This window comes from Moschus berezovskii, chromosome 15 (assembly GCF_049115385.1).
Source record: "Moschus berezovskii isolate FMDL1 chromosome 15, NW_MosBer_1.0, whole genome shotgun sequence".
In the NCBI taxonomy this organism is placed as follows: Eukaryota; Metazoa; Chordata; class Mammalia; order Artiodactyla; family Moschidae; genus Moschus; species Moschus berezovskii.
Genome location: NC_142474.1, coordinates 12,659,141 through 12,672,435, shown reverse-complemented (window position 1 = coordinate 12,672,435; position 13,295 = coordinate 12,659,141). Strand labels below are relative to the sequence as shown.

The 13,295-nt window shown below is 39.0% G+C and overlaps 1 protein-coding gene across 10 annotated transcripts in view; it reads right to left on the bottom strand.

Moving 5' to 3' along the window:
- Positions 1–13,295, bottom strand: part of PTPRT (protein tyrosine phosphatase receptor type T) — a 1,139,542-nt gene that overhangs the window by 214,588 nt on the left and 911,659 nt on the right. The window lies entirely within an intron of this gene.

Sequence of the window (13,295 nt, the reverse complement as noted above, 5' to 3'; positions counted from 1 at the left end):
ATGGGATTGCTGGGCCATGTGGTTCTATTTTTAGCTTTTTAAGGAAACTCCATACTGTCCTCCACAGTAGCTATATCAGTTTACATTCCCACAAACAGTGCAAAAGGGTTCCCTTTTCTGTATACTCTCTTTAGCGTTTATTATTTGTAGACTTTTTGGTGATGGCCATTCTGACCAGTGTGAGGTGATACCTCTCTGTAGTTTTGATCTGCAGAATCCAGTGTTTGTCTTGCTAATGCCCACATGTAAAGAACCACTGCATCTTGAAGGCACTGTATTAGTTAGGATTAGTTTAGTTTGGTTGACCAGTCGTGTCCCACTCTTTGCGACCCCATGGACTAGAGCCTGCCAGGCTCCTCTGTCCATGGAATTCTCCAGACAAGAACACTGGAGTGGATTGCCTTTCCTTTCTCCAGGGGATCTTCCTAATCCAGGGACTGAACTCGTATCTCCTGTGTCTCCTGCAATGCAGGTGGATTCTTTGCCATCTGAGCCAACAGGGAAGCCTTAGTCAGGAATATGCAGAAGTAATAAAACCCATGAAATCCAGGGGCTACAAACAGCAAAGGTTTATTTTCCACTCAAACAACATGTCCAATATAGGAGTATGGTGGGTCTGAGGGGAGCTGATGGTGGTGGCTGGAGAATACTGTCATCATTGTAGCCACTCAAAGACCAAGGCTGCTACCTCCATTTTAATATAATGCTTCAGTGTTCACTGAGGCTGGAGAAAGGGATGATGATGAGCTTAGTAAGAACTGGCAACTAAAGGCTTGCCATTAGAAGTAACGCTTTTACTTTGACACAGGTTTCATCAGCTAGAGCGAGTCTAAGGGCCATGCCTGACTTCAGTGACACAGGAATTGGCGTGTGCCAGGAACCAAAAAGAGAAACAATGATAATGTCTACAGCAGAGTCTATTTCATCCATGCACACCTCTGAATGCTAGCAACTGTCCCTCCTATCAAACCCAAGTATGAGTCCCTAGTGGTCTTGATTCTGTCCTGTAGCCCACAGAAAGTCTGCCTTTGCTTGTGTAGGAAAGATGTCTGGATACTGAAAGTTCATCAACATTCTTTTTCAACAACTCCTCAGATGATAAAAGTTAAGTCCTCTGAACCAAATTAATGCTCATCCCAGGATATCCTCCAGTTTGTCCCTCGTAATGAGAAGGGACTAGAACGTGAAGCAACAGTCTATGTGTAGTCTTGTCAATATATGATTACCTAGATTAGCACTATTTTTAATTTTTTTCTTAAACTACGCTTCTAATAACATAGCCAACGTTTCATATTTTCATTGATCACAATGAATATGTCAGCAACTCTTTCCCACCAAAAAAAGAAAAAAAAATATGCCTGCTTCTACATATATATGTGGTCCTATTATGAAACTCAAGTACAGAGTCAAACTTGGAACTGTCGAAGTCTATCATCTTTGATTCGGTGACTAGAACCTATTACCATATTATCTTCACTATCTGCAAGTTTGGGGACATGATTTTTCAACTTTATCCAGATCAATAATATAAGTAGTAACCTAGAAAATGCCAATAACAGACTCAGTGGCAGGTACTAGAATCCCTCTTCCAGGTTGGCATTCATATGTTCATCACAATCTCTGGTTGATTATGCAACAGTTACTCACTGCCTCGATTGCTTAAGAACTCAGACTCTACTGCCGTATTTTCCCAAAAACACAGCTTGAGAACAGGGTCAAAAATCACTTCAGATACTGATGCTCTGTCTACTGCATTTCCTCAATCAGTTCAAGAACTATCTTAAAGAAAGAAGGTTGGGTTGACATGACTTGTTCTTTGGAACAAGTGTTTCCTTTTCTTTTTTTTTTTCTGTGTGGAAAGTTTTCCTTTTTAAAATAAATAATTGTTTTATTTTAAAAAATGAAAAATGCAGAAATGTTCAAAGAACATGACATATTATGATTCAAATACATGAAATATTCATTTGAAGTGTGCTTATATTTCAAGAAAAAAATTTTTTTAAAGAACATATCCAGGAGACAGAAAGAAGGAAGAGACAAAAAAGTAGAACTCTCTAAATGAGATGGGATGAAATGGGAGAGTAGCACTGACATATGTACACTGCTGCTGCTGCTAAGTCACTTCAGTTGTGTCTGACTCTGTGCGACCCCAAAGACGGCAGCCCACCAGGCTCCCCTATCCCTGGGATTCTCCAGGCAAGAACACTGGAGTGGGCTGCCATTTCCTTCCCCAATGCATGAAAGTGAAAAGTGAAAGTGAAGTCACTCAGTCATGTCCAACTCTTAGCAACCCAATGGACTGCAGCCCATCAGGCTTCTCCGTCCCTGGGATTCTCCAGGCAAGAGTACTAGAGTGGGGTGCCACTGCCTTCTCCGATATGTGCACTACTAGGTGTAAAATAGCTAGCTAGCAGGAAGCTGCTGTACAGCACAGAGAGCTTAGCTCGGTGTTCTGTGATGACCGAAATGGGTGGGATTAGGAGGGAGGCGATATACATATACATATAGCTGGTTCACTTTGTTGTACAGCAGAAACTAATACAACTTTGCAAAGCAATTCTACTCCAAAAATAAATTTAAAAAATGAGATGCCAAAAAAGCTCAAGTCACAAATGAGTTAAAAATGATGATAAAAGTGAGCAAACTAATTTTTTTGGTTTGTTTTCATGTTCGGAGGTAGAACAAGGTTCTTCAATTCCTGTTGACTTCCATGTCTGCTCTTCAGTTTAAACGAAGTCAGTGAACTGGACATTGAGATGGCTAAAGAAGAAACCATGACAACCAGAGAATTGAGAAATTGTGTTGGATGGGAAGTGCCAAGAGATAAGAAAGACCTCCAACTTTATACCAATACAAAGCAAAAAAAAAAAGATTTTGCAAGTACTGTATCAGGAAACTTGCCAATTCTGTGCAAGACTGTTAAATATAGCAATGGACAATATGGTGAGGTCTTCACTGATGGCGGTAATTTGTAATTATGTGTCTAGCCTTTAAAGAGTCAACCGAATCTCTTTATATCTAAGAATCTAGTCTCATGGAATGACCTTAAATGCAGAAGAAGCTTTATATTCAAGTCATTGCTTCCAGTATTCTTTATAAAAGTGAAAAAGAAGAGGAACATACCTGCCTAACTCTATAGTCATGGTAAAGAAATGGACGTCTCTCTACACAGTGGAGTTTTATAAGACTGATAATGAAAATGATTGAGACCCATGTAATAATATGCAGTAAGACACATAAGAAAATAATAAATGAACAAAGCACAGTTTTTATTCAACATGCCAATCTAAGCATTTAAAAAATAAGTCCTAAAGGAAATATACTAAATCTTAAAAATGGCTGCACAGTGAAGTATAACATATTGATACATGAAGACAAATAAACTAATTTTAAATGCAGTTTGCCAAATCTTTCACAAAGTGAACACACACTTTATGACCAGCATCCAGATCAAAATACCCAAAATTACCAGCACCTCAGAAAAACCCTTCATGCTCCTTTCTGGGTCACTTCCTCTCTGCAAAGGTGAAGGCTAATGAGTCTTTTGTGGGACTCGATGGACATGAGTTTGAGTAAACTCTGGGAGTTGGTGATGGACAGGGAAGCCTGATGTGCTGCAGTCCATGGGATCACAAAGAGTTGGACACAACTGAGTAACTGAACTGAACTCATTTAAAAATGTGTCCCAGTAAAGGGAATATTGGGTAGGCACAATGGTTTATTCTACTGCCTTCTTCACTGGATCATTTGTAGAACTTTCTAATTCTCCTTAGAATCATCTTCATTGCCAAAGCTGCATGCATGAAAGTGAGCCATTTCCTAACACTATTGCCTCCACCTGAATCTATTAAACTGTTTTCTATCATCTAAAGCACTTGTCTGATTATGTTTAACTCTCCTCGGCTCTCACAAACATGACACTGACATATCTGTTTTCTCCCAAGATCCTGACATCTTTAATTCCATAACCAATTTGTCTTTGTTGGTTAGAATCAGGTACAGAATAACAAAGTCCTAAGTCACTCCCTTGACCTTCTGGGTGATTGAACTGTTAGCAAGCAAGTCAGGAACACGCTGGAAATTCTGCATCTGATCACACAGGAAGTCTGGCCTGTGGACATTTACCCAATCAGTTCTGTAAAAAGGAAATCAGTACTTTCCTTGTGTCAGATTATATAAGGCTTTGGAAAGAGAAAAAGCATTCGGTGTATTCTCTGTTCCATCTCCACAGTACAAGACAATTTCATGTTCCCATTATTTTAGCCTCACTCACATTCCACTTCCTACTCTAGACTTGCAAATCTGCACTCAGGAATGTATCACCTTGGGGTAGAATATACTGTCCTAACTGTTGAGACCTCCTTCTACTCAAGGATCTACTAGTGCTGGGACTTTTCCAGCAGTCCAGTGTTAAAGACTCCAAACTTCCAATGCAGGGGGCTCAGGTTCAATCCCTTGTCAGGAACTGAGCTACCACACATTGTTTGGCAGAGCCAAAAAGCTAAAAAAAAAAAAAAAAAAAAAGGATCTGCCAATGCTGTGCAATAGAGCAGCTCATTGCCCCTCACTGTGGCTCAATTTTCCCACCAATCAAATGACAGAGGAAGGGATAGGGAAGCCCACTTTGGTAGAGTAGGTGGGATATTCTGAGGTTGCTTCCAGTTCTTTCAGTACACTATCTTCTTGACGTCATATCATATCACCCACCTCACAACAAATGGGCTTTTTTTTTTTTTAATCAAAATGCCTTATATCTATACCTACTTACCCACTTATAACCTCCATTTAGAGACTAGGCCAAGTCTGACTCATTCAACCATCCACTTATCTATCCAGCCCTCAACTACTTACTGAAATTATAGGCTATCTAATTGAAGGGCTTATAGGAACTGCTGTCTATTATCCAGGAGGACTTAGGTTACATTGTACTCCCAACCTGGTCAAGAAGCCCCTGTACCTGGGGAATACATAAAATTTTCACTGCACCATCAGACTGCCCTACTTAATAAGGTGGGGATTTAGCCCTGATCTCATCATTTTCAAAGACTTTTCCCAGTTGCCCTAACTCATATTTTTGCCTTCTCTAAGACTAAGCTGTCTCAGCTAGTATGATGAGATTTCGCCCTAACCTCAGGGTCTTCCTACAGTTTTCAGATCTTCTTAGGCTTGTGCCTTCATTTTTCTCTAAGATGGGGACCCCCACTTAACTCCTCGTTCATTTGGTCAGTCAGTCAACAAGTATGCATTGATATGATCATCACTGAAAATGTTCATCATTACTGAACGATCACTACGTGCCAGGCACTGCGCTGCATACACAGGGATGAGCAGAGTAGACACGGTCCCCGCCCTCATGAAGCATGCAAACGTTACCTTTCTAATACTTGCAGCAAACACCAGATAACTAGTCTCATGAGTAAACACCTGATTAAGTTGCAATAAACACTATTAAGAGAAGTGCTGGGTGCTATATATGTGCCCAGAAGATGACAAGGGATGTGGGTGGGAATGAAAGAGGGTTTAGCACCTTGAGCAAGAACTATTTAACCTAATACCTGGAAAATAAGTATTATGGGAGGGTGTCCCAGACTCAGGGACAGACGCACAAAGGCCTGGGAGTGGGAAAACACGAGGTGCAGTCAAAGACAGAAAGAAGTCTGGGGTGTTTACATCATCATGAAGCGCTCAGAGAATGAGATCAGATGAAGCTAGAGGCATAAGCTTGGTAGAGCCTTTTAGACTGTAGGGTTTTGGTCTGTATTTTAAGAACAACAGACAGCTATCAAAGATTAATGAGCAAGAATAAAATTTTCAGACTTTTATTATTTTCAAATGCAGAGGCTGCTGTAGAGAGAACAGACTTACATTGCAAGAGAAGCTAGTTGTTGGGGAGAGGGTGGTGGTGACGTCTAACCGAGAGATGCTAGTGCCTTGGACCAGGAGATTGGCTGCAGAGATCCTGCCTGCCTCTCACCTTTGGAAAGCATTTCTAGGCTCTGCTTGACCCCAGAGTCCTTCATTACCTCCCTCCTCCCCCCATGCTTCTGGGGCTGATACACGTTGGGTCCTCAGTCTAGGCTCTCTGCAGCCCAATGTCCCATGATGCTCTTCCAGCGCCCTGATCCCTAAGCTGTTGTTTGGCCTCAATGTGGCTCATTCACTTAGCATGACACTCCCTGAAAGCATCAGGAAGGAAAAAAACAAAAAAGGGGAAGGCTCTCTTTTCCTAAGGTACGTGTTTTGAATGCTGTATTTTTCATTCTTATAACAAGTCTGTGAGATGGATAGCACAATGCCCCACTTTTCTTTTCTTGTGAAACAAGATTAAATAAAATTTCCCAGGGTTACTCAGATAGTAAGCCAAGAAAAATACCCTTTAAGCAAATGGCCTTCTTTTCTGAGGTATCTGTTGGCAAATATGTCTTTGACATGAGGTCACAGGCCCTGCTTTCTTGGCATGTCCACAGGCAGACAGTGATGATAGAGCAGAGTCATATTTTGAAAAACAGGCCAAGCAATTTGTATGAAGAAATTCTCTTTTGACCTGAAACAGGACCCTGAGAAATCAGAAAGCCAGTGATGGAAAAGGAAAGCAGAGATCTGCCTCTGGAAACTGAGCAGCCCAGAACCATTAGAACTAGGTCACCTGGCAGGCCCATCCTCTGGAGGAAAATGAGTGAGGGATGCCTTTTAAGACATGAAAGGGACAGAGTACCCTTTGAGATATAACTTCCTAATAAACACATATGCTGCAATCTGCAAACCTGCAGTCACTAACAAGAGGCAAAGTAAAGCTGCAGGATGAAGGCGACTTCGCTGTTGGTGGCATATTCTTCTCACTGATAGGTGTTCATCACCAACCTTATTAGATTTTCCTTGAAGGCAATAGGCCCTGCTTCAGGCAATAGCCATGGCCCTGACCCCGACTCTAAGGAATGAAACTCCCAAGTCATTTACTGCATTTTATAAATGCAAGCCATTTATTAAGAAAAGTCACTGTTAGACTCAAGCTCTGAAAATCTTTTGTGTTCTCTCTCTAGATGCAGACTCAATTGGCTTAACTCACTAGTGCTCTGGAACTTCCCTCAATCTGACGGCTCTCATCAAGGCCAACGAAGGCTTTCATATGGTCAGCTCATGTCAATGTATGGCAAAACCAATCAATATAATATTGTAAAATAATTAGCCAATAAAAATTTAAAAAAAAAAATTTAAAAAATCACTTCTCCAACCACATCATCCTTAATGTCCTATCAATATCAATTGCAACTGATCACTTTTTCTTTGACTCTTCTCTTGCCTTTGAGATCACTCTACTCTCAGCTTTCTCTCTTACCTCACTGTCTGCTCCTAATCCTTTTTTTTAATTTAAATTTTATTTTATTTGGCCAGACATTTATCATCTGCTTGACCTCCAAATATTGGAGTGGTCTCATTTTATATCCTTCTTCATTTGTATCCCAATTTTCTCAATAAAAGATTACATTTAGTTACAAGGCACTAAGTATTAAATCCTTCAGTTCAGTTCAGTCGCTCAGTCGTGCCCAACTATTTGCGACCCCATGAATCACAGCACGCCAGGCCTCCCTGTCCATCACCAACTCTCGGAGTTCACTCAAACTCATGTCCATCGAGTTGGTGATGCCATCCAGCCATCTCATTCTCTGTCATCCCCGTCTCCTCCCACCCCCAATCCCTCCTAGCATCAGAGTCTTTTCCAGTGAGTCAACTCATCGCATGAGGTGGCCAAAGTATTGGAGTTTCAGTTTTAGCATCAGTCCTTCCAATGAACACCCAGGATTGATCTCCTTTAGAATGGACTGGTTGGATCTCCTTGCAGTCCAAGGGACTCTTAAGAGTCTTCTCCAGCACCACACTTCAAAAGCATCAATTCTTCGGCGATCAGCTTTCTTCACAGTCCAACTCTAACATCCATACATCACCATGGGAAAAACCATAGCCTTGACTAGACGGACCTTGGTTGGCAAAGTAATGTCTCTGCTTTTTAATATGATATCTAGGTTGGTCATAACTTTCCTTCCAAGGAGTAAGCGTCTTTTAATTTCATGGCTGCAATCAGCATCCGCAGTGATTTTTGGAGCCCAAAAAAATAAAGTCTGACACTGTTTCCACTGTTTCCCCATCTATTTCCCATGAAATGATAGGATCAGATGCCATGATCTTTGTTTTCTGAATGTTGAGCTTCAAGCCAAACTTTTCACTCTCCTCTTTCACTTTCATCAAGGATGCTCAAATTTCTAACAATGGTATTCCAGAGATTCAGGCACATATATCCACATACTTATAATAAATTTACAAATCTCCAAAAGAGAACTCTGTTACTCCCTTCCCTTCTATGCCAGGTCTTATATATCTACCAGTTTTCCCCATTTCAGTAAATGTAACCATTATCTATCCAGTTGATGAAGTAAAAATCCTGGGAGTCATCTTTGATTCTTCTAGCTCCATAATTTCCCACAAGCAATCCACAGTCAATTCCTGCTGACTCTTAGTAGCTGAAGAAAATGGAAACCATCTAAAATCAAATCTCCCCACATATCTTTCAAAAAAAACAACACAGGAAAACAAGAAAAAAAAAAAAGCTATACATAATTCACAACCTCAAGATCATTAAAATACATAGAACCCTCAAAACATCACAGTCCCTGTTAGTAGAAAATCAAGCACTGCAGTTGAATGAAGTATTTCTAAGGCTCTCATCATAAGCTTTCGTGGAGAGCCAGGGCTGTAAGGAAAAACAACATGAAAGAGAAAAAAGTTAAGCTGGTAGAGGTCATAAGGTTTTATAAAACGATCTTCAGAAAGACCAAGTTCCTCTCTGTGAAAATTCTCAAAAAGAATCCTGCTAGAGTAAGAAAATGACTACAAGAAAACAACTTGAAAGCCATACATAATTCAAGGTGGTAATCTTCCATAGGTATCACTTATGGGGGGAAATAGGGTAAAAAGAAAGGAGAAGTGTCTCTGGGAGACTGGATAATGAAAAGGAAAGAGGCAAAAGGGGAATTTCAAGACTCTGTAATCAAGAGAGAATAACAGCAGTGACAACAAGTCAGAGAGCACACCTGTCATTTCTCGTGATACAGAAAAACTCAGTCATCCATTAAAAAATACACACCACTACCTTATCAGGATGCATAACCCTTTTTTAATTTAAATTTTATTTTATTTGGCCAGACATCTATCATCTGCTTGACCTCCAAATATTGGCGTGGTCTCATTTTATATCTTTTTTCATCTGTATCCCAATTTTCTCAATAAAAGATTACATTTAGTTACAAGGCTTTAAGTCTTAAATCCTTATAATGCTCAAATTTCTGTTTCTAACAGTGGTATTCCAGAGATTCAGGCTCACATATCCACCTACTACTGTGTTTTTGAACCTTAAATTTACAAAATGTGTAAGTGGAAGCAACCAAATAAAGCTATTATATAAGAAGAAAACAGAAAATAAAAGTCAAAACATCCCAAGTGATAAAAATCCACCTCCTCTCCCAAAATTAAAAATCAGAAGAAAACTGTAACACAATACACCGAACTGAATTAAATCTTCTCAAACAACTTTGAATTAGAAATGTAAATATTAACAACTGAAATCCATAAAGAATTAGGGAAAAAAGAGAGTTGACTGAACTCAGAGGGGAAAAGAAAACAAAAACGAAAACACTCAGAAATGAAGATTAAATGACAAGATATTCAAGGGAAATTTTTAATAAGGGGCATCGAAGAAAGAGAAAGACAAAGGTAATAAAAATGAGATCGAGAATAAAGTAGCAAGGGTCCATGAAAAAGAGCTTAAAGAGAAGACAAAGAAGATCTGATATATGTATACTTGAAATCACTGAGAAGGCAGAATAAGTAATTAAATAAGCAAAAATTTGAAACAAAAATCTAAGGAAAACGTATGAAGAGATGACCTGAGGCTACACCCTGAAAGGACTCAAAGACCTGAAAGATCTATTCCAAGATCCTAGAAAAACTACTGAACTTAAAAAAAAAAAAAGAAGTTTCAAAGACTTAAGGCAAAAAGGATCAAACAATTTACAAGGGCAACAGAATTAGGCTAGCATGAGCTGTCTCTAAAGCAACACACAGGACAAAAAATATGAAGCAGCATTTTCAAGAAACTAAAAGAAATTATGAACCAAGGATTTTATAGCTAGCCAAGTATTTTTCAATTATCAAAACTACAGAAAAACAACTTGCAACATTCAATCACTCAGAGATTCCTGTACTCATGAGTCTTCCTTGGGAAATATAACAGAAGATAAGCTTCATTCAACAAAGAGATGACTTAGGAAGTTTTGGCAAAAGGTTTGATGGTTAAGCATTTAATATCTTTAAGTGTACATCTCAGACTAAAAGAAGGTAGGGGCATGGTTGAAAGCAGAATATGTAAATGTTATATTTTCTTGGAAATAATGCAAGTAAAAACGAGAGAGAAGAAACAGGGTAAGAGAAGAAAGATGAGAGTGGAGTAAGTTCATTGACTGCTATATGGGCAACAGATGGAAGTCAAGGCACACCATCAAAAACTGACAAGGCAGTGATGTCTGCAAGATGGCAGAATAAGTCTGTACGCTCATCTTTCCAAAGAAACATCATTTTGACAACCACCCCTGGATGAGAGTGCCTTTGTGGGAATTTGGAAGTCCAGAAGAGAGGACCCAGCCCCCCAGTGGAGCAAAACGTCTGATAACAGAAGCACTAAACAGTTATACTCTACCTTTCTCCCAAAGTGGCTCAGCTCAGTGCCATGAGAGACCCCATAGGGGAAACGAGAGCATCATGAGTGACCCACTGCCCGGCTATGCAAGATGCTGCCCAAGAGGCCTATTTCTATCATCTCAACCCCAAAACTGAGGGGATCAGCACGGATGAATAGTATGGGGCAGTTAGGACCTGGGAAAAGACAATGTAGTATAGACAGATGATAGACTATTAATGACCTTAAAAAGTAGGAGAACCTGTTATTGGCAACAACATGAATGAGCCCGGAAGACACTAGACTGAGTGAAACAAGACAGACCTGGAAGAACAAATACTGTACGATGTCACTTCTATGTGGAATTGGGGAAGATTGAACACGTAAAAGCAGAGAGTGGTGGCTGCAGTGGCCAGAGCGCAGAGGAAATGGGGAGATGCTGCTCCAAGAGTGAACAGGATGCATAAGTTTTGGAGGTTTGTATATTACTTGCTTTTCATACTTGAAATTTGCTAAGAGAGTAGATCTTAAGTACTCTTACCATACACGGTGGTGACTATGAGAGGTGATGAATCTGTTAATTAGCTTGATTATGGCAATCATTTCACAACAGAAGGAAGGGTGAAGGGACAAATTAGGGGTATGGGGTTAACAGATAGTAACTCCTATGAATAAAATAGATGAGCAACAAGGATATACTGTGTAGCTCAGGGAATTACAGCAATTATCTTGCAATAACTTATAATGGAGTATAATCTTCAAAAACATTGAATCACTACGCTGTACACCTGAAACTAATATAATATTATAAATCAACTGTACTTTGAAAAGAACCCAAAACAAACCATAATGTCCATCATGTTGTACATCTTGAATATACACAATTCTTATTTTTTAGTTACACCTCAATAACACTTGGAAAGATGCTGGCAGGAAGAGGTTAAATAAGAAAGGATAAAACACACTGAAAAGTATAAGAAAAAAGATAAATATTGGAACAAAAATAAAAAGCTTTCTAAACATCAAAAGAAATTTTAAAATAAAAGAGGAAAACACATCAGCAAGAATTACAAAATTGACATAGTAAACTATGATATAAAGAATATGTGATAGATTTGAAACCAAACATATCAGTCACATCAACAAACGTGAACAGGTTTAACCCATATAATTACATGGGAAAGATTTCTAAGGTCTCATAAAGCAAGACCCAACTATCTGGTATATAAAGGGCTTCCTTGGTGGCTCAGACAGTAAAGAATCTGCCTGCAATGCAGGAGACCTGGGTTCAATGCTTGGGTTGGGAAGATCCCCTGGAGAAGGGAATGGCTATCAATATTCTTGCCTGGAGAATTCCGTGGACAAAGGAGCCTGGCAGGCTACAGACCATGGGGTCACAAAGAGTCTGGCACGACTCAGAGACTACCACTTTCTATTTCACTTGCATATCTAAAACAAAGTCATTCTGAAAGGCAGCAATAAAGGAATGAGAGAAAGTATAAATGGCAAAAAAAGAAAGAATAAGCAAATGAACAAAAAAAAGCTATAGCAGTGATCCTGATATCAGATTATATAAAATGCAATTTAAAAAGCATATATATATAACAAAGAACACTTTAATGTTAAATCCACAATTAACAAGAAAGGTAGCAGGCATGAGAATCTTTACACCAAAAGCCACAATGATCACCTTTATGAAGTAAAAGGAGAAGGGGATGACAGGATGAGATGGTTGGACGGCATCACCGACTCCATGGACATGCGTTTGAGCAAGCTCTGGGAGTTGGTGATGGACAGGGAAGCCTGGCGTGCTGCAGTCCATGGAGTCACAAAGAGACAGACAAGACTGAGTGACTGAACTTAACTGATGAAGTAAAAACTACAGAAAATACAAGAATAATAGAAGACTACTGTCAATATAAGACAGATCAAGCGGGAAAAAAATAGGCAAGAATACAGAGAGCTAAAATAATTAAGCAGATCTTGTGGCTATGTGTCAAACCCTACAGCCTGATAACAGAGAAAAAGCCTTCTCCTTATGAGCTTATGAAGCATTCAGAAAACTTACCATATATCAGCTAATTAAGAAAGCACTGCTATGTTCAATAAAGTAGAAGTATTTTAAGAAATATTCCATGGATACAATACAATAAAGGGATAAATTATTAGGAGTATGAAAAAAAAACCCTAATAGGTCCATCCACCTGAAAATTTACAAAATAATTTCTTTTGGCTAACTTCTAGGTGAAAGGGGAAATTGTAAACAAAAATTTAAATATTTTTAAACAAAATGATGAAAACGCTACACATTGGAATCTATAAAAACCATTTAAAGCGGTGACTAAACAATATCAGTAAAATGAAAGAATGAAAAAAAAAATTTCCATCTAGAAAAGAAAGAAAAACAGGAGCATAGAAGGGAATAATAAAGGCAAAAGCTGAGGTTATTGAAATAGAAAAGAAAAAGATACTAGAAAAAGGAAAAAAATAAAGAGGAAGCACCAATATATAAGGAAATGGCAAGAAGGAAATAACCACTAAAAAAGAAGAAACTTAAAAATGAGACAAT